Here is a 23,584-nt window from a genome sequence, read left to right on the forward strand (position 1 = left end):
GAAAACAGAATCAGAGAAATCAGTGACACCATGAAGCGTTCCAATGTCAGAATAATTGGAATCCAGAGGCAGTGGATAGAGAGAGGACTAGAAGATGTATTTGAGCAAATCGTAGCTGAGAACTTCCCTAATCTGGGGAATGAAACAAACATTCGAGTCCTAGAGGCAGAGAGGACCCCTCCTAAGATCAAGGAAAATGGGCCAACACCCCGGCATGTAATAACAAAACTTGCAAATCTTAGACCCAAGGAAACCATCTTAAGGGCAGTTAGGGGGAAGAGATTCCTTAGGTACAGATGGAGGAACATCAGAATAACATCAAACCTATCCACAGAGACCTGGCAAGCCAGAAAGGCCTGGCAAGACATATTCAGGGTACTAAATGAGAAGAACATGCAGCCAAGAATACTTTATCTGCCAAGGCTTTCATTTACAATGGATGGAGAGATGCAGAGCTTCCACGACTGGCAGAAAATGAAAGAGTATGTGACCACTAAGTCAACCCTGCAAGAAATATTAAGTGGGGTTCTATAAAAGGAGAAAGACCCCAAGAGTGAGATACAACAGAAATTTACAGGGACAATCTATAAAAACAACGTCTTCACAGGCAACATAATGACATTTAATTCACATCTTTCAATAATCACTCTCAACGTGAATGGCCTAAACGCTCCCATAAAACGGCACAGGGTTGCAGATTGGATAAAAAGACAGGACCCATCCATATGCTGTCTACAAGAGACTCATTTTGAACCTAAAGATACATCCAGACTGAAAGTGAAGGGATGGAGATCCATCTCCCATGCCAGCGGACCTCCAAAGAAAGCTGGGGTAGCAATTCTTATATCAGACAAATTAGATTTAAAACAAAAGTCTGTAATAAGAGACAGAAGGACACTATATCATTCTTAAAGGGTCTATCCAACAAGAAGATCTAACAATTGTAAATGTCTATGCCCCCAACATGGGAGCAGCCATCTACATAAGCCAACTGTTAACGAAAATAAAGAGTCATATTGATAACAATACGTTAAGTGTAGGAGACCACAATACTGCACTCTCAACAATGGACAGATCATCTAAGCAGAAAATGAACAAGGAAACAAGACCTTCGAATGAAACACTGGACCAGATGGACCTCAGAGATATTTACAGAATATTCCACCCTAAAACAACAGAATACTCATTCTTCTCAAGCGCACATGGAACTTTCTCCAGAATAGACCAAATACAGGGTCACAAATCTGGTCTCAACCGATACCAAAAGACTGAGGTTATTCCCTGCATATTCTCAGACTACAGTGCTCTAAAACTGGAACTCAATCACAAGAAAAAATTTGGCAGAAATTCAAACACTTAGAAGCTAAAGACCACTCTGCTCAAAAATGTTGGGGTCAACCAAGAAATCAAAGAAAAACTTAAACAATTCATGGAAATCAATGAGAACGAAAACACATCGGTCCAAAACCTATGGGATATTGCAAAGGCGGTCCTAAAGGGGAAATACATAGCCATACAAGCCTCACTCAAAAAAATAGGAAAATCCCGAATTCACCAACTAACTCTACACCTTAAAGAACTAAAGGAAAAGCAATAAACGATGCCGAAGCCATGCATTAGAAGAGAAATAACTAAAATTAGAGCAGGGATCAATGAATTAGAAACCAGAAACATAGTAGATCAGATCAACGAAACTAAAAGTTGGTTCTTTGAAAGAATTAATAAGATCGATAAACCACTGGCCAGACTTATCCAAAAGAAAAGAGAGAGGACCCAAATTAATAAAATTATGAATGAAAGGGGAGAGATCACGACTAACACCAAGGAAATAGAAACAATTATTAGAAATTATTATCAACAACTATATGCCCATAAACTGAGCAATCGGGATGAAATGCAGGCCTTCCTGGAAACCTATAAGCTGCCAAGACTGAAACAGGAAGAAACTGACAACCTGAATAGGGCAAGAACCAGTAACGAGATTGAAGCACTGATCAAAAACCTCCCAAAAAACAAGAGTCCAGGGCATGATGAATTCCCTGGGGAATGCTACCAAACATTCAAAGAAGAAATAATACCTATTCTCTTGAAGCTGTTTCAAAAAATAGAAACAGAAAAAAAAAAAAATAGAAACAGAAAGAAAACTTCCAAACTCATTCTATGAGGCCAACATTACATTAATCCCCAAACCAGGCAAAGACCACATCAAAAAGGAGAATTTCAGACTGATATCCCTGATGAATATGGATCCCAAAATCCTTAACAAAATCCTACCTAATACGATCCAACAAAACATTAAAGGATCATCCATCACGACCAAGTGGGATTTATCCCCGGGATGCAAGGGTGGTTCAACATTCGCAAATCAATCGTGATAGAACACATTAATAAGAGGAGAGAGAAGAACCATATGGTCCTCTCAATTGATGTAGAAAAAGCATTTGACAAAATACAACATCCTTTCCTGATTAAAACTCTCCAGAGTAGGGGCGCCTGGGTGGCTCAGTCAGTTAATCAGCGGCCATCGGCTCAGGTCATAATCCTGGGTCCTGGGATCGAGCCCCACGTCCGGCTCCCTGCTCAGTGGGGAGCCTGCTTCTCCCTCTCCCTCTGCCTACCGCTCTGCCTACTTGTGCTCTCTCTCTCTGTCAAATAAATAAATAAAAATCTTTAAAAAAAGAAAAAAAGAAAAACTCTTCCAGAGTATAGGGATAGAGGGAACATTCCTCAAGCTCATGAAATCCATCTATGAAAAACCCACAGTGCATATCATCCTCAATGGGGAAAAGCTGAGAGCCTTTCCCTTAAGATCAGGAACACGTCAAGGGTGCCCACTCTCACCACCGTTGTTCAACATAGTACTATAAGTCCTAGCAACAGCAATCAGACAACAAAAAGAAATATTTTCCAATATTCAAATTGGCAAAGAAGAAGTCAAACTCTCTCTTTTCACAGACGACATGACACTTTACGTGGAAAACCCAAAAGACTCCATCCCCAAATTACCAGAACTCATCCAGCAATTCAGTAATGTGGCAGGATACAAAATCAATGCACAGGGCGCCTGGGTGGCTCAGTTGGTTAAGCGACTGCCTTCAGCTCAGATCATGATCCTGGAGTCCCTGGATCGAGTCCCGCATCGGGCTCCCTGTCAACAGGGAGTCTGCTTCTCCCTCTGACCCTCCCCCCTCTCATGTGCTCTCTCTCTTTCATTCTCTCTGTCTCAAATAAATAAAATCTTTAAAAAAAAAAAATCAATGCACAGAAATCAGTTGCTTTCTTATACACTAACAATGCAACTGTAGAAAGAGAAATTAAAGAAACGATTCCATTTACAATAGCACCAAAAACCATAAGATACCTCAAAATAAACCTAACCAAAGAGGTAAAGGATCTAGACTCTAGGAACTACAAAACACTCATGAAAGAAATTGAAGAAGACACAAAAAGATGGAAAAATATTCCATGCTCATGGATCGGAAGAATAAACATTGTTAAAATGTCTATGCTACCCAGAGCAATCTATACCTTCAATGCCATCCCGATCAAAATTCCAATGACATTTTTCAAAGTGCTGGAACAAACAATCCTAAAATTTGTATGGAATCAGAAAAGATCCCGAATCGCCAAGGAGATGTTGAAAACGAAAAATAAAGCTGGGGGCATTTGCGCGATTTCAAGCTCTATTACAAAGCTGTGATCACCAAGACAGCATGGTACTGGCACAAAAACAGACATATAGACCAATGGAACAGAATAGAGAACCCAGATATGGACCCTCAACTCTGTGGTCAAATAATCTTTGACAAAGCAGGAGAAAACATGCAATGGAAAAAAGACAGTCTCTTCAATAAATGGTGCTGGGAAAACTGGACAGCCACATGCAGAAAAATGAAACTCGACCATTCTCTAACACCATTCACAAAGATAAACTCAAAGTGGATGAAAGACCTCAATATGAGACAGGAATCCATCAAAATCCTCGAGGAGAACATAGGCAGTAACCTCTTTGACATCAGCCACAGCAACTTCTTTCAAGATACATCTCCAAAAGCTAGTGAAACAAAAGCAAAAATGAACTTTTGGGACTTCATCAAGATAAAAAGCTTCTGCACAGCAAAGGAAACAGTCAACAAAACAAAGAGGCATCCCACAGAATGGGAGAAGATATTTGCAAAGGACACTACAGATAAAGGGCTGGTATCCAAAATCTATAAAGAACTTCTCAAACTCAACACCCAAAAAACAAATAATCAAGTCAAAAAGTGGGCAGAAGAGATGAACAGACAGTTCCCCGAAGAAGACATACAAATGGCTAACAGACACATGAAAAAATGTTCATCATCATTAGCCATCAGGGAAATCCAAATCAAAACCACACTGAGATACCACCTTACACCAGTTAGAATGGCAAAAATGGACAAGGAAAGAAACAACAAATGTTGGGAGAGGTTGTGGAGAAAGGGGAACCTCTTACACTGTTGGTGGGAATGCAAGTTGGTACAGCCACTTTGGAAAACAGTGTGGAGGTGCCTCAAAAATTTAAAAATAGAGGTACCCTATGACCCATCAATTGCACTCCTGGGTTTTTACCCCAAAGACACAGATGTAGTGAAAAGAAGGGCCATATGCACCCCCATGTTCATAGCAGTAATGTCCGCAATAGCCAAACTGTGGAAAGAGCCGAGATGCCCTTCAACAGATGAACAGATAAAGAAGATGTGGTCCATATATACAATGGAATATGACTCAGCCATCAGAAAAGATGAATACCCAACTTTTATATCAACATGGATGGGACGGGAGGAGATTATGCTAAGTGAAATAAGTCAAGCAGAGAAAGTCAATTATCATATGGTTTCATTATTTGTGGAACATAAGGAATAACATGGAGGACATTAGGAGAAGGACGGGAAAAATGGGGGGGTGTGAATTGGAGGGGGAGATGAACCATGAGAGACTATGGACTCTGAGAAACAAACAGGGTTTTAGAGGAGAGGGGGGAGGGGGCATTGGTTGGCCCGGTGATGGGTATTAAGTAGGGCACGTATTGCATGGAGCACTGGGTGTTATACGAAAACAATGGATCATGGATCACTACATCAAAAACTAATGATGTATTGTATGGTGACTAACATAATAAAATTTAAAAAAAAAAGAAACCTACAGTTTTGTATATGATTCAATTAAGTTCATATCAAATCAAACTACATCATTATAACATTAGTATATTTTATACCATTATAACGACAAAAAAAATATCTAATGATTATGCACAAAACTGAGATGCGAATTAAAATGCGTCCTCGTTCAAAAAAGTCAACTAAACAAAAAAAGAAGCAAGGGGGCCTGGGTGGCTCAGTTGTTAGGTGTCTGCCTTCGGCGCAGGTCTTGGGATCGAGCCCATATCGGGCTCCTCCCGTGCTTGTGTTCCCTCTCTCACTGTCTTTCTCTGTCAAATAAGTAAATAAAATCTTAAAAAAAAAAAAAAAAAAGGCAGCAATGGAGAAAATGATGAAAAAAAGCAGTAAGACAAACAAAAAGTATCAAAATGGCAAAAGTAAATTCTTACTCATCAGTACTTACTTAAAACACAAATGGATTAAACCCTCAATTAAAAGGCAAGGATTGAGAGGGAGGAGCAAGATGGCGGAGGACTAGGAGACCTAAATTTCGTCTGGTCCCAGGAATTCAGCTAGATAGGGATCAAACCATTCTGAACACCTATGAACTCAAGAGGAGACCGAAGAAAAGCATAGCAGCAACTCTCTGAACAGAAAAGCGAACCCTTTATGGAAGGTAGGATGTGCGGAGAAGTGACTCCAAGACGACATGCAGGAAGATAGACGGCGCGGGGGAGGGAGCCTCCGTCAGCCGCTACTATCAAGTGACAGAGCAGTGGAGCACAAAATCGGAACTTTTAGAAGTCGGCTCCGCTGAGGGACGTCGCTACAGTGGCTAAGCGGAGGATGGAACCCTCGCTGAGACAGTGTGGTCTCAGGACCCTTGGGGTCACAGAAAGACCAGGGGTGCCTGAGTATGGCAAAGCTCCCAGATATTGGATCAGGGAAGCTGGCTGCAGAGACAGAGCTGAGGAGTGGGCTCTCAGCTTAGGGATGCTGTAAACTGTGATCCGTGGCACAGTCGGGCCACTAATCTTCCAGCAGGGACCCAACAAGTGGCAGATCCAGGGAGACTCCCCTTCCTCCCCAGGGAGGAGCGGCACAGGAGCGCACCGCAGGAATCTGCGGGGTTTGGAGACTCCACATGGTCTCGAGTGCCAGAGATAGAAATGCCCAGTCACAGTCAGTCACAGGCCGGGGGAGCACGGAATGCGGCCTGAGACCGGGGATACAGGAGTGATTGAATGCTTTTCTCTGGGGGCACACTGAGGAGTGGGGCCCCGAGTTCTCGGCTCCTCTGGGATGGAGATTGGGAGGCTGCCATTTTCACTGTCATCCTAAAAAGCTGTACGGAAAGCTTGCAGGGAACAAAAGCTCCCAAGAGCAAACCCGAGCAGATGACTTAGCCCAGCCCCCAGCAAGGGTGGTGCAATTCTGCCTCCACCAAAGACATCTGAGAACCACGGCGACAGGCCCCTCCCCCAGATCAGCAAGAACAGCCAGCCACCACCAAGTTTACCTAACAATGAGAACAGCAGAACTCCACCACTAAGGGAATACTGCACATAGAATTCATGGCTTTTTCCCCCATGATTCTATAGTCTTTCAAAGGTAATTTTTTTAATATTCTTTTTTTGAATTTTTCTTTTTCCCTTTTTCAACCAACATCTCATCAATCCCTTTTTTAAAAATCTTTTTTATTTTTCATTTTTACACTGATATTCTATCATTTCATTGTAGTTAACCTTATTTTTGGTATATCTATAAGCTGTTTTCTCTTTCACATTTTGGGATATACATTCTTCTAACAGACCAAAATATACCCTAAATCTCTAGTGTATGGCTATGTTCTAGTCTCCTGCCTGATCACATTCTCTCCCTTTTTTGTGTTTTAAATTTCTCTTCTTTCTTTTTTCAACCAAGTTCTTATCAATTCCTTTAATTAAATCTTTTATACTTTTCATCTTTACAGTCATATTCCATCCCATCGCATTTACCCTTATTTTTGTACATATGTAAGTTTTCTTTCTTTAAAATTTTGGGAGGCAGTTTCTTCTAACAGACCAAAATACACCCAAATTCTAGTGTGTGGCACTGATCTATTCACCAGCCTGAATAGATTTAATCATATATTTTTTTTTTCTCTTTTCTTTCTTTCTCTTTCTTTTCCCCAGGTTTCAGGTCTCTTATGATTTGTTTAGTGTATATTTTTCTAGGGTCATTCTTACCCTCTTAGCATTTTATTCTCTCATTCACCTATTCTCCTGTGGACAAAATGACAATAAGGAAAAACTCACCTCAAAAAAAAAGAAAAAGAGGCAGTACCGACTACCAGGGACCTAATCAATACGGACATTAGTAAGATGTCGGAACTAGAGTTCAGAATGACAATTATAAACATAATAGCTGGGCTTGAAAAAGGCACGGAAGATACTAGAGAAACCCTTTCTGGAGAAATAAATGAACTAAAATCTAACCAAGTCGAAATCAAAAACGCTATTAATGAGGTGCAATCAGAACCAGAGGCTATAACTGCTACAACAAATGAAGCACAAGAGAGAATTAGTGATATAGAAAATCAAATGATGGAGAATAAAGAAGCTGAGAAAAAGAGAGATAGAACAACTACTGGATCAAGAGGGCAGAATTCGAGAGATAAGCGATACCATAAGACAAAACAACATTAGAATAATTGGGATCCCAGAAGAAGAAGAAAGAGAGAGAGGGGCAGAAGGTATATTGGAGCAAATTATAGGAGAGAACTTCCCTAATTTGGGGAAGGAAACAGGCATCAAACTCTAGGAAGCACAGAGAACCCCCCTAAAAATCAATAAAAATAGGTCAACACCCCGACATCTAGTAGTAAAACTAACGAGTCTCAGAGACAAAGAGAAAATCCTGAAAGCAGCTCGGGAGAAGGGATTGGGAACCTACAATGGTAGAAACATTGTATTGGCGACAGACCTATCCAGAGAGACCTGGCAGGCCAGAAAGGACTGGCATGATATAGTCAGAGCACTAAATGAGAAAAATGTGCAGCCAAGAATACTATATCCAGCTAGACTGTCATTGAAAATAGAAGGAGAGATAAAAAGCTTCCAGGACAAACAAAAACTAAAGGAATTTGCAAACACAAAACCAGCCCTACTACAAGAAATCTTGAAAGGGGTCCTCTAAGCAAAGAGAGAGCCTAAAAGCAACATACACCAGAAAGGAACACAGACAATATACAGTAACAGTCACCTTACAGGAAATACAATGGCACTAAATTCATATCTTTCAAAAGTTACCCTGAATGTAAATGGGCTAAATGCACCAATCAAAAGACAAAGGCTATCAGATCAGATAAAGAAACAAGACCTGTCGATATGCTATCTGCAACACTCATGTTAGACCCAAAGACACCCCCAGATTGAAAGGGAGGGGGTGGAAAACCATTTACCATGCTAATGAACACCAAAAGAAAGCTGGGGTGGCAATCCTTATATCACACAAATTAGATTTTAAACCAAAGACTGTAGTAAGAGATAAGGAAGGACACTATATCGTACTTAAAGGGTCTATCCAACAAAAAGATCTAACAATTGTAAATAACTATGCCCCTAACATGGGAGCAGCCAATTATATACGGCAATTAATAACAAAATCAAAGAAACACGTCGACAAAAATACAATAATAGTGGGGGACTTTAACACCCCCCTCACTGAAATGGACAGATCATCTAAACAAAAGATCAACAAGGAAATAAAGACTTTAAATGACACACTGGACCAAATGGACTTCACAGACCTATTCAGAACATTCCATCCCAAAGCAACGGAATACACATTCTTCTCTAGTCCCCATGGAACATTCTCCAGAATAGATCACATCCTAGGTCATAAATCAGGTCTCAACCAGTACCAAAAGATTGGGATCATTCCCTGCCTATTTTCAGACCACAATGCTTTGAAACTAGAACTCAATCACAAGAGGAAAGTCAGAAAGAACTCAAATACATGGAGGCGAAAGAGCATCCTACTGAAGAATGAATGAGTCAACCAGGAAATTAAAGAAGAATTTAAAAAAATCATGGAAACCAATGAAAATGAAAACACAACTATTCAAAATCTTTGGGATGCAGCAAAGGCAGTCCTAAGAGGAAAGTATATAGCAATACAACCCTTTCTCAAGAAACAAGAAAGGTCTCAAATACACAACCCAACCCTACACCTAAAGGAGCTGGAGAAAGAACAGCAAATAAAGCCTAAACCCAGCAGGAGAAGAGAAATAAGAAAGATCAGAGCAGAAATCAATGAAATAGAAACCAAAAGAACAGTAGAACAGATCAACAAAACAAGGAGCTGGTTCTTTGAAAGAATTAACAAGACTGATAAACGCCAGGCCAGCCTTATCAAAAAGAAAAGAGAAAGGACCCAAATCAACAAAATCATGAATGAAAGAGGAAAGATCACAACCAACACCAAAGAAATACAAACAATTATAAGAACATATTATGAGCAACTATATGCCAGCAAATTAAATAACCTGAAAGAAATGGAGGCATTCCTAGAGATGTATCAACTACCAAAACTGAACCAGGAAGAAATAGAAAACCTGAACAGACCCATAACCAGTAAGGGAATGGAAGCAGTCATCAAAAATCTCCCAAAAAACAAAAGCCCAGGGCCAGATGGCTTCCCAGGGGTATTCACCAAACAATTAAGAAGAATTAATACCTATTCTTCTGAAACTGTTCCAAAAAATAGAAATGGAAGGAAAATTTCAAGCTCGTTTTATGAGGCCACCATTACCTTGATCCCCAAACCAAAGACCCCATCAAAAAGGAGAATTACAGACCAACATCCTTGATGAACACGGATGCAAAAATTCTCACCAAAATACTAGCCAATAGGATCCAACAGTCCATTAAAAGGATTATTCACCACGACAAAGTGGGATTTATCCCTGGGCTGCATGGCTGGTTCAACATCCACAAATCAGCGTTGGTGGTATAGTGGTGAGCATAGCTGCCTTCCAACATCCGCAAATCAATCAATGTGATACAATACATTAATAAAAGAAAGAACAAGAACCATATTATCCTCTCAAGAGATGCAGAAAAAGCATTTAACAAAATACAGCATCCTTTCTTGATCAAAACTCTACAGAGTATAGGCACAGAGGGTACATACCTCAAGGTCATAAAAGCCATCTATGAAAAACCCACAGCGAATATCACTCTCAATGGGGAAAAATGGAGAGCTTTCCCCCTAAGGTCAGGAACACGGCAGGAATGTCCACTATCACCACTGCTATTCAACATAGTATTAGAAGTCCTAGCCACAGCAATCAGAAAACAAAAAGAAATAAAAAGCATCCGAATCGGCAAAGAAGAAGTCAAACTCTCACTCTTTGCAGATGATATGATACTTTATGTGGAAAACCCAAAAGACTCCACCCCAAAACTGCTAGAGCTCATACAGGAAGTCAGTAAAGTGGCAAGATATAAAATCAGCGCACAGAAATCAGTGGCATTCCTATACACCAACAACAAGACAGAAGAAAGAGGAATTAAGGAGTCGATCCCATTTACAATTGCACCCACAACCATAAGATACCTAGGAATAAATCTAACCAAAGAGGCAAAGGATCTGTACTCAGAAAACTATAAAACTATAAAATACTCATGAAGAAATTGAGGAAGACACAAAGAAATGGAAAAACGTTCCATGCTCATGGATTGGAAGAACAAATATTGTGAAGATGTCAATGCTACCTAGAGCAATCTACACATTCAATGCAATCCCCATCAAAATACTATCCACTTTTTTCAAAGAAATGGAATAACCCTAAAATTTGTATGGAACCAGAAAAGACCTCGAATACCAGAGGAATGTTGAAAAAGAAAAGCAAAGCCGGCGGCATCACAATTCCGGACTTCAAGCTCTATTACAAAGCTGTTATCATCAATACGGTATGGTACTGGCACAAAAACAGACACATTCATCAATGGAACAGAATACAGCCCAGAAATGGACCCTCAACTCTATGGTCAACTAATCTTCGACAAAGCAGGAAAGAATGTCCAGTGAAAAAAGACAGTCTCTTCAACAAATGGTGTTGGGAAAATTGGACAGCCATATGCAGAAGAATGAAACTGGACCATTTCCTTACACCACTCACAAAAATAGACTCAAAATGGTTGGAGGACCTAAATGTGAGACAGGAGTCCATCAACATCCTAAAGGAGAACACAGGCACCTCTTCGACCTCAGCCGCAGCAACTTCTTCCTAGAAATATTGCCAAAGACAAGGGTAGCAAGGGCAAAAATGAACTATTGGGATCTCATCAAGATAAAAAGCTTTTGCACAGCAAAAGAAACCGTCAACAAAACCAAAAGACAACTGACAGAATGGAGAAGATATTTGCAAATGACATATCAGATAAAGGGCTAGTATCCAAAATCTATAAAGAACTTCTTAAACTCAACACCCAAAGAACAAATGATCCAATCAAGCAATGGGCAAGACATGAACAGACATTTCTCCAAAGAAGACATCCAAACGGCCAACAGACACATGAAAAAGTGCTCAACATCGCTCGGCATCAGGGAAATCCAAATCAAAACCTCAATGAGATATCACCTCACACCAGTCAGAATGGCTAAAATTAACAAGTCAGGAAACGACAGATGTTGGCGGGGATGCGGAGAAAGGGGAACCCTCCTACACTGTTGGTGGGAATGCAAGCTGGTGCAGCCCCTCTGGAAAACAGTAAGGAGGTTCTTCAAAAAGTTGAAAATAGAGCTACCATACGATCAAGCAATTGCACTACTGGGTATTTACCCCAAAGATACAAATGTAGGGATCTGAAGGGGTACGTGCACCCCAATGTTTATAGCAGCAATAGCCACAATAGCCAAGATGTCCATCGACAGATGAATGGATAAAGAAGATTTGGTATATATATACAATGGAATATTATGCAGCCATCAAAAGGAATGAGATCTTGCCATTTGCAACGACATGGATGGAACTGGAGGGTCTTATGCTGAGCGAAATAAGTCAATCAGAGAAAGACATGTATCATATGACCTCACTGATATGAGGAATTCTTAATCTCAGGAAACAAACTGAGGGTTGCTGGAGTGGTCAGGGGTGGGAGGGATGCTGTGGCTGCGTGACAGACACTGGGGAGGGTATGTGCTATGGTGAGCGCTGTGAAGTGTGCAAGAGTGTTGAATCACAGATCTGTGCCTCTGAAGCAAATAATACATTGTATGTTTAAAAAAGAAGAAGAAGAAGAAGATAGCAGGAGGGGAAGAATGAAGGGGGGCAAATCGGAGGGGGAGACGAACCATGAGAGACTATGGACTCTGAGCAACAAACTGAGGGTTCTAGAGGGGAGGGGGGTGGGAGGATGGGTTAGCCTGGTGATGGGTATTAAAGAGGGCACGTTCTGCATGGAACACACTGGGTGTTATATGCAGACAAAGAATCATGGAAGACTACATCAAAAACTAATGATATAATGTATAGTGATTAACATAACATAATAAAATTAAATTTAAAAAAGGCATAGATTGAGAAAAAGGATTAAAAGATGATGTAAATACTGGTTATCTACAAAAGACCCAACTTAAATTAAAAGACACAAATAAGATGTAAATGAAAGAATGACAAAAGATATTTCATGAACACCATACCTAAAAAAGCAGGGGTGACTACACAGACAGCAGATAATTGAACCTTAAGTCAAGAAAATATATTGGCAAAAGATATTGTACATTGATAAAAGAGTCAATTAATCAAGAAGATATAACACTAATAAATATAAATGCACCAACAACAGAGCCCCAAGATATTGAAACAAACACTGACAGAATAAAAGGAGTTCTATAATAACAGTTTGGAGACATCAACACCCAACTTTCAATAAAGCAAAAAAGAAGCCAAAAAAGATCAATAAGAAAATAGAAAATGTGAACAACACTATAAAACAATTTACCATAACAGATATATAGGTAACATTCACTCAACAGCAGGACATGAATTTTCACAAGTATATGTGTAACATTCTAAAAGACAAACCACATGTTGTGGCACAGAACAAGCCTTAAAAATTATAAAGGACTGAAATCATAAAAAGTATCTTTTCTACTCAAAATTGAAAGAAGCTGGAAATCAGTAACAGAAGGAAAACTGGAAAAAATGCAAGTATGTCAAAATTAACCAAGACACACTTAAAAAAAACAATGGGTCAAATAAGAAATCTAAGGAGAAATTAGAAAAAACCTTCAGAAAAAGGAAAACAAAACCACAGAAAGCTAAAAGTAAAGGAATTCAGCAAAAGCAGTGCTAAAAGGGGAATAATGGCACTAAACACATACATTAAAAGAAAATAATATCACAAATCAAGAACTCCTCTAAAGAAGTAGAAAAAGAAGAGCAAACTAAACCTAACCTATTGAATGGTAGGAAATAATAAAGATTAGAACAGACATAAATAAAACAGACACTAGGAAAAAAAGAAAATCAATATAATCAATAGTTGGTTCTTCAAAAAGTAAAATATTCATAAACCTTAGACTAAGACAAAAAGAGTGGACTGAAATTACTATAACCTGAAATAAAAGTGGGGACATTACAAGCACAATTTTATGGAAAAAATAATTATGAAAAATACCATGAATGACTGTACAGCAATAAAATAAATAACCTAGATGAAATGGAAAAATTTCTAGAAACACAATCTACCAGAGAGACTCATGAGGGAAAATAAAAACTGCACAGACCACTAAACAAATAAGAACACTGAATCAGTAATCAAAACTTCCAACAAAGAACACAACTAGATAGTTTCCCTGATGAATTCTACCAAACATTTCAAAAATAATATCAATCTTCTCAAATTCTTCAAGGAAACTGAAGAGGAGGGAACACTTTGCAATTCACTCAATGAATCCAGTAATAACCTGATTTGAAACCCAGACTGATCACCTATAAGAAAACTACAGATTCTATATGAATACAGATTCAAAAATCCACAAAAAATTCTGGCAAACCAAATTCAACAGCACATTAACATAATTGTCCAATGTGACAAAAGGAAAAAATCTTCGTAACATAGGATTTGCCAATGATATCTTCAGTATGACACCAAAAGCACAAGCAATGAAAGGAAAATTAGATAAACTGGACTTCATCAAATTTTTTAACTTTTGTGCAAAGGACACATCAATACAGTTAAAGGTAATCCACAAATGGGAGAAATATTTGCAAATCACATATATGATAAGGAATTAATATACAGAAAATATAAAGAACACATGCACCACTGCACAACTGTTTTCTGGGACAAGCTGGCCCCACCTACAGTGCAGCGACCCTACCACAGAGGACTAGCGTGGGAACACACCGTGCGGGTCTTTGAAGTGTGAGGTTTTGAAACACAGCTATGTCTGAGATAAAACACGAGAGTCCTGCACCACCTTGCAGGCTGACAGCTCAGTCACGAAAAAAGCGAAGGTGGGAATCTGAAAGAAGCTGGGGACAAAAAGGGGTGACTCTTTGGTCATCTACAAGGGTTTCATGAAGAGTGGTGGGCGTAAATTTCCCACTCCTCAGATGAGAAAAGGGAAAGAAGCTATTTTACTCCACACCCACCAGCAATAATGACCTGAGCTAAACAGTGCCACCAAATGGCAAACGGAGCTGCTACACCAAGCCCCGCCCCACTGCACCCTGGAGGTGGAAGAAACATGTTCAACATCATTAGTCATATAGAAAATGCAAATCAAAACCATAAGACATCACTTCACATCCATTACCCCCCCAAATAAACCCCCAGAAAATAAGAGAAAAGAAATAAGGAAAGAAAGAAAGAAAAGAAAATTGTTAGTGAAAATGTGGAGAAATTAAAACCTGTATGTATTGCTGGTGGCAACATAGAATGGTGCAGGTGTTGTGGAAAGTGGTATGGCAATTCCTCAAAAAATTACATCCAGAATTATGTTATGTTCAGCAATTCCACTTCTGTGTATATACGCAATGGAATGGAAAGCAGGAACTTGAAGAGATATATCTGTATACCCATGTTTATAACAGCACTATTCACAACAGGCAAAAGGTGGAAGAAACCCAAGTACCCACTGACATATAATCGGATAAATATAATATGATATATATATACCATATATTATTCATCCTTAGAAAGTAATGAAATTCTGATAGCTAATATAAAATGGAGTAAATTTTTTTTTTAAAGATTTTATTTATTTGACAGAGAGATTGACAGCAAGAGAGGGAACACAAGCAGGGGGGAGTGGGAGAGGGAGAAGCAGGCTTCCCGCTGAGCGGGGAGCCCGATGCGGGGCTCGATCCCAGGATCCTGGGATCATGACCTGAGCCGAAGATAGACGCCCAACAACTGAGCCACCAAGGCGCCCCTAAAATGGAGTAATCTTGAAAACATTATGCCATATGAAATAAGCTGGACAGAAAGGGACAAATATTGTATGATTCCATTTATATGAGGTACCTAGAACAGACAAATACTTAGAGACAGAAAATAAAAGAGAGGTTAAAAGGGGCTGGGAAGAATGGGGTTTATTTTTAGATGTGTAGAGTCTTCTGTTTAAGATAATGGTAAATTCATGAAAACAAATGGTGGTGATGATTGCATAACACTGTGAATGCACTTCTTTGAACTGTGCACTTAAAACACTTATATTGTAAATAATTTTGGTGCAGGGGTGGAGGTGGGACAGGCAGAAAAAGAGAGAAAGAGAGGGAGAGAGAGAATCTTAAGAAGGCTCCACACCCAGCACGAAGCCCAATGTGAGGCTCAATCTCACAACACTGAGATCATGTCCTGAGCCGAAGTCAAGAGTCGGACACTTAACCGACTGAGCCACCTAGGCTCCTAATAATTTTTTTAGAAAAGGAGCCAAAGAAGCACAACAGAAGTCATTCTAATATGTAACAGGATACTCCAATTTAGTGAAAAATGTTCCAACAACCTAACCGTCCCTCAAAAGAGGATGTGGAGATGGAAAGGACTGACAGTACTATATCCATTCAACAGGTAAGTTGTACCACAGTTAAGGACAGACACAACATGTAAAACTTTCAAAACATTAAGGAAAAGGAAAAAAGGCAAGTTGAAGAAAACCACAAAAATATATAAGATAGATCTGTGCATTCCATGGTATGTTGAAAACAAATGTACACTTAAGATTAGTACATTTCACTGAATGTAAATTTTACATAAAAAGGAAAGCTTGTAAATCTTTACAAATTCCAGCTCACAATATGCATGCTAGGGGCGCCTGGGTGGCTCAATTGGGTTAAGTGTCCAACTCTTATCTCGGCTCAGGTCTTGATCTCATGGTTGTGAGTTCGAGCCCCACATTGGGCTCCATGCTGGGTGTGGAGCCTACTTAAAAAAATGTTTTTTTTTAATTTTTAAAAAAGATATGCATGCTAAAGCATTTGGGTTAAGTGAAATGATTCTACAATGGACACTAAAATGCATAAGAAATGTAGTAACTGATAGATTAGTAGATAAACAGAAATGTAATAAACCAAGTATACTAAAACATTAATGGAAGACTCAAGGAGGTGAGCTTATGGGAAATCACTGTGAAATTCTGTTCACCTTGCTGTATGTTGGAACTTTTCAAAATAAAACATTGGAAAAGAGAGATGGAGTAGATGTATTATTACCACATAAAGTAGGTAAGATTTCGGATGAAGGAAAATTACAGAGATAAAAGGGTACATTACTTATTGATAATGGATCGTGCTCGCTTCGGCAGCACATATACTTATTGATAATGGATCAATGCACTAGAAAGACAACAATCCTACAAGTACATGTACCTAACAACAGAGCTTCAACACACAAGAAGGAAAAACTGAGAACTGCAAGGAGAAAACAACAAATCAACAATTATACTTGGAGACCTCAACATTGCTCTCTCAATATTAGAACATCGTAAAACATATGAGACCTGTTGAGATACCACCTTACACCAGTTAGAATGGCAAAAATGGACAGGGAAAGAAACAACAAATGTTGGAGAGGTTGTGGAAAAAGGGGAACCCTCTTACACTGTTGGTGGGAATGTAAGTTGGTATAGCCACTTTGGAAAACAGTGTGGAGGTGCCTCAAAAATTTAAAAAAAGAGCTACCCTATGACCCAGCAATTGCACTCCTGGGTATTTACCCCAAAGACACAGATGTAGTGAAAAGAAGGGCCATATGCACCCCAATGTTCATAGCAGCAATGTCCGCAATAGCCAAACTGTGGAAAGAGCCGAGATGCCCTTCAACAGATGAATGGATAAAGAAGATGTGGTCCATATATACAATGGAATATGACTCAGCCATCAGAAAGGATGAATACCCAACTTTTACATCAACATGGATGGGACCGGAGGAGATTATGCTAAGTGAAATAAGTCAAGCAGAGAAAGTCAATTACCATATGGTTTCTTATTTGTGGAACATAAGGAATAGCAGGGAGGACATTAGGAGAAGGACGGGAAAATGGGGGGGGGATTGGAGGGAGAGATGAACCATGAGAGATTATGGACTCTGAGAAACAAACAGGGTTTTAGAGGGGAGGGGGGAGGGGGGATTGGTTAGCCCAGTGATGGGTATTAAGGAGGGCATGTACTGCATGGAGCACTGGGTGTTATATGAAAACAATGGATCATGGATCACCACATCAAAAACCAATGATGTATTGTATGGTGACTAACATAACCTAATAAAATTAAAAAATAAATTAATTAAAAAATTTAAAAAAACACATTATGAGACCTGAAATATAATCAACCAGCACAATTAATTAAAATTTATAGAATACTGCAGCTAGAAACAACAGAATATATAAAAGGAAAAAAATTAAAAAATAAACAGCATTTCTAGGTTTTAAATTAGAGAAGACTCTGAACACAGTAAAAGTGAAACAAAAAAAATCAAAATTCATATAGCACAGTGCTTAACACAGTAAAGAAATTTATACCATTAAATACATATATTTTCTAAAAAGCAAGATCTAAAATCTACCTTAATTAGCTAGAAAAAGAAGAGTAAATGAAACCCAAAGAAGATGGATAAGATAAAGACTGGAAATCAATGAAATGGAAAAAAGTGAAACAATAGAGTAATTAATGAAACCTAAAGCTGGTATTTTTGAAAATGAGAGTAAAATTGCTAAACCTCTAAAGAGACTAAACAGGAAAAAAGATAAGACACAAATTATCAACAACAGAAATGAAAGATGAGATGTCATAACAAAGCCTACAAAAAAACACGAAAAAAAACAGAATATCATGAACAAATTTACACCAATAAATTTGGCTATTGAAATGAAATGAGCAAATTCGTTTAAGACAAAATTTACCAAAACAGATCTAAGGAGAAACAGTCTAAATAGCCGTACATTTATTAAAGAAACTGAAGCTGTTAAAAAAAAAAAAAACACCCAGAAAACTACACACCCATGATTCACTGGAGAATTCTATGAAACTTTTTTTTTTTTTTTAAGATTTTATTTATTTGACAGAGAGAGACACAGCGAGAGGGAACACAAGCAGGGGGAGTGGGACAGGGAGAAGCAGGCTTCCTGCAGAGCAGGGAGCCCGATGTGAGGCTCCATCCCAGGACCCTGGGATCATGACCTGAGCCGAAGGCAGACGCTTAACAACTGAGCGACCCAGGTGCCCCTCTATGAAGCTTTTAAGAATGAAATAATATCTATCCTACAAATATTCGTTAAGAAGACAGAGGAGGTGGGAACACTTCCCTACTCACTTTATATGAGAACAGTATTACTGTGATAGCAAAACCAGAAACATATATATAAGAAATCTTCAAAGGAACATGCATACCTAACACTGAGGTAAAAACACTGTTGAAATATTAGCAAAAGAAATACAACAACAGAGGCCCCTGGTTGGTGCAATCATGTAGGCACCTGGCTCTTGGTTTCGGCTGGGGTTGTGATCTCACGGTCATGGGATCTAGCCCTGCGTTGGGCTCTGCACTCGGTGCAGAGTCTGCTTGAGAATCTCTCCCTCTCCCTCTGCCCTTCCTGCTCATGCTCATTCTCTCTCTCTCTCAAATAAATAAATCTTTTTTTAAAAAAAGAAATACAACAATATATAAAAAGTGTAATGTACCATGACCAAGCAAGGCTTATTCTAGGAATGCAAGACTGATTTTCTAGATTTTTACCAAAAGAGATACATTAAAAAGCATTTGAAGAAAGTAAGCATCTACCACCACACCTGGCAGGTGGTCTCGGCCAGTACCAACCCCCTCCCCACCCACCCTACCACATTTGATAGGTGGCCTCAGCTGGGACTGGTGTACCTCCAAAGTGGCACCTGAGGTTGATGGCTCCTGGGGGTAATGGTGGCTAACCCTGCCTACCAGCATACCTGCAAGAGTCTCAGCCCAGCCACAATAGGAAGATGCAGGCAGCCACACAAGAGACAGCCCTGGTGGGCCTGGTTCTGGTGGACTAATGGGGACTGCACTTCTGCATCCCAGAGGATGTCTTCTACATAAAGCCACTCCTTCAAGACCAAGAGCAGTAGCTATTCTAATACATAAAAACAAACACAAAGAAACAAAAAGAGAAGACAGAAGAATGTGTTCCAAACAAAACAAGACAAAACCTCAGAAAAAAGAACTAAACAAACAGAGATAAGCAATCTACCTGATAAAAAGTTCAAAGTAATGGTCATCAAGATGTTCATCAAACTCAGGAAAAGAATAGATAAACAAAGTGAGAACGTCAATAGAAAATATTTAAAAAGAACCAATCAGAGCAAAAGAATACAATATTATTGTATATTTGATGAAAAAAATTGAAGATGATACAAATATATGAAAAGATGTACCATGCTCACGGACTGGAAGAATTAATATTGTTAAAATGTCCATACTACCCAAAGTGATCTACAAACTCAATGCAGTATCTATCAAAATACCAACAGCATTTTCTACAGAACTAAAACAAAGAATCCTAAAATTTGTATGTAATCACAAAAGACCCCAGATAGCCAAAGCAATCTTGAGAAAAAAGAACAAAGCTAGAGGTATTTGGAAGTAGCACCAGATTTCAAACTATACTACAAAGCTTATAGCTACAAAGCTTATAGCTACAAAGCTAATGAAAACAGTATGGTACTAGCACAAAAAACCAGACACATAGATCAGTGGAACAGAAGTGAGAACCCAGAAATAAACCCACACTTATACAGTCAATTAATCTACCATGAAGAATGTAAGAATATACAATGGGAAAAAGATGCAGTCTTCAATAAATGTTATTGGGAAAACTGGATAGCTACATGAGAAAGAACGAACTAAAACACTTTCTTATACCCTGCACAAAAACAGACTCAAAATAAAGTCCTAAATGTAAAACCTCAAACCCTAAGACTCCTAAAAGAAACCACAGGCAGCAAACCGTAGGACATAAGTCTTAGCAATACCTTTTTGAATTTATATCCTCAAGGAAGGGCAACAAAATGTAAAAATAAGTAACGGGGACTACCTCAAACTAAAAAATTTATGCACAGCAAAGGAAGACATCAACAAAATGATTAGGCAACCTAATAAAGGGGAGAAGATATTTGTAAATGATATACCTGATAAGGGATTAATATCTAAAATATATAAAGAACTCACACAACTCAACATACACACACACAAAAACAATCCGATTACAAAATGGGCAGAGAACCTGAACAGACATTTTTCGAAGAAGACAAACAAATGACCAGGAGACACATGAAAAAAATGCTCAACATCACTCATCATAAGGGAAATGCAAATCAAAGCAACAATGAGATATCACCTCACACAAATCAGAATGGCTAGTATCAAAAAGACAGGAAATAGTAAGTGTTGATGAAGATGTGGGAAAAAGGGAAGCCTCGTTCACTACTGATACAGGAATAAAAATTGGTACAACTACTATGGGAAACAGTATGGAGGTTCCTCAAAATGATCAAATAGAGCGACCATACAATCCCGCTATTCCACTCTGGGTATTTATCCAAAGAAACTGAAAACACTAATTCAAAAAAAGATATATGCACCTCTATGGTAAGTGCAGCATTATTTACAATAGCCAAGATATGGAAACAACCTAAGTGCCCATCAATAGATTAATGTATAAAGAAGATGTGTTGTGTGTGTGTGTGTGTGTGTGTATTACTCAGCTATAAGAAAAGAATAAAATCTTACCATTTGCGACAATATGGATGGACTTAGAGGGCATTATGCAAAGTGAAATAATTTAGAGAAAGATAAATACCATATTATTTCACTTATATGCAGAATCTATAACAAAATAAAATAAAAACACACTGAAATACAGAGAACAAACTGGTGGTTGCCAGAGGGGAGGGAGGTAGAGTGGATGAGTGAAGTAAAAGCAATCAAGAGGTACAAACTTCCAATTATACAATAAATAAGTCACAGGGAACTAAAGTACTGTGAATACTAAAGTATAGGGAATATAATCAATAATATTGTAACAAAACATTGCTGACAGATGGCAACTAGAATTACAGTGCTGATCATTTCATAATGTATATGCTGAATCACTATGTTGTCCACCTAAAACTAATATAATATTGTATGTCAACTATACTTCAATTAAAAAAGAGAAATTAAGGGACATCTAAATGTCTTGACTCTTGATTTCAGCTAAGATCATGATCTCAGGGTCATGAGATCGAGCCCTGTGCTGGGCTCTGCACTGAGCATAGAACCTGCTTAAGATTCTCTTCCTCAACCTCTGCCCCTCCCCCCTACTTGTACACACACTCCCTCTTTCTCCCTCTCTAAAAAAAAGAGTAAGAGTGAAATTACATCCATTTAATATTTTAAAACAGAAATTAACAATAGGTTTGAAAGAAATTAGTGAAATGGTTATGTATGTAAGGATATGATTGTAAAGGTAGAGCGACCTCTGCAGGGAGCCTGCTTCTCCCTCTCCCACTCCCCCTGCTTGTGTCCCCTCTCTCTCGCTGTGTCTCTCTCTAATAAATAAATAAAATCTAAGAAAAAAAAATAAAAATACATAATTTTGAGAAGAAATCAGAGAGGAAAATATTTGCAACCTTGGGGTAAACCAAGATTTTTTAAATAGGACACACACATGCACACCAAAAAAAAAAGCAAACATTAAAAAACTGATGAGTAACACTTTATCAAAATTCAAATCTTCTGCTTTTTTGAAAGACACCATTAAAGAAATGAAAATTGTCAAGAATCTACAAAAAAGCTACTTGAACTAGTTAAGAGAATTTAGCTAAATCACAGAATACAAAGTCATTAAATCACTTGAAATTTCATTTATCATGACATCAGAAAACATGAACTACTTACAGATAAATTTAGCAAAATATATGCTAGATTTGTATAATGAAAAGTACGAAACACTGCTAAGAGAAATCAAAGGAAAACTACATAAATGGAGAGACATACTATATTCATGTAACAGGAGAAAAACACTGCTAAGATGTCACTGATAAAAAGATCCAACATAATCCCAATAAAAGTTCCAGAAGGACTCTTATGAAAAGTGGCAACATGATACTAAAATTTATATGGAAATGCAAGTAACAGTTAATAGCCAAAACAATTCTGAAAAAGTAGAACAAAGATGTAGGAGTCACAGTATCTGATTTCAAGATTTACTATAAAATACAAGGTTACAGTAATCAAAACAGTATGGTATTAGTTTAAGGATAGACATATAGATCAACTGATTCACAAATATGTGATAAGTTGATTTTTTACAAAGATGCAAAGTAATTCCATGAAGAAATAAGTCTTACAACACATGACAGAGGAATAACTGACTATATTGGAATAAAATATGAATCTTCACCCATAGCTCACATATCATTAACATGCTAAAATTAACATGAAAGAAATCACAAACTCTAACTTAAAAATAAAAAGAACATGGGGCGCCTGGGTGGCTCAGTCATTAAGCATCTGCCTTCAGCTCAGGTCACAATCCCACGGTCCTGGGATCCAGCCCCGCATCAGGCTCCCTGCTCTGCAGGGAGCCTGCTTCTCCCTCTCCCACTCCCCCTGCTTGTGTCCCCTCTCTCTCGCTGTGTCTCTCTCTAATAAATAAATAAAATCTAAGAAAAAAAAATAAAAATACATAATTTTGAGAAGAAATCAGAGAGGAAAATATTTGCAACCTTGGGGTAAACCAAGATTTTTTAAATAGGACACACACATGCACACCAAAAAAAAAAAGCAAACATTAAAAAACTGATGAGTAACACTTTATCAAAATTCAAATCTTCTGCTTTTTTGAAAGACACCATTAAAGAAATGAAAAGAGAAGTCACAAAGGAAGAAAATATACAAAATACATAAACCTTAAAAATGACTTGTATAAAAAATAAAGAACTATCTTAACTA

At 38.3% G+C, this 23,584-nt stretch overlaps 1 protein-coding gene across 6 annotated transcripts in view; it reads right to left on the reverse strand.

Moving 5' to 3' along the window:
* Window positions 1-23,584, reverse strand: part of ATRX (ATRX chromatin remodeler) — a 309,544-nt gene that overhangs the window by 129,220 nt on the left and 156,740 nt on the right. The gene's annotated exons all lie outside the window — the stretch shown is intronic.

The sequence above is a fragment of the Mirounga leonina genome, unplaced genomic scaffold (genome assembly GCF_011800145.1).
Source record: "Mirounga leonina isolate KUSES-001 unplaced genomic scaffold, KU_Mleo_1.0 Mir_204, whole genome shotgun sequence".
NCBI lineage: Eukaryota > Metazoa > Chordata > Mammalia > Carnivora > Phocidae > Mirounga > Mirounga leonina.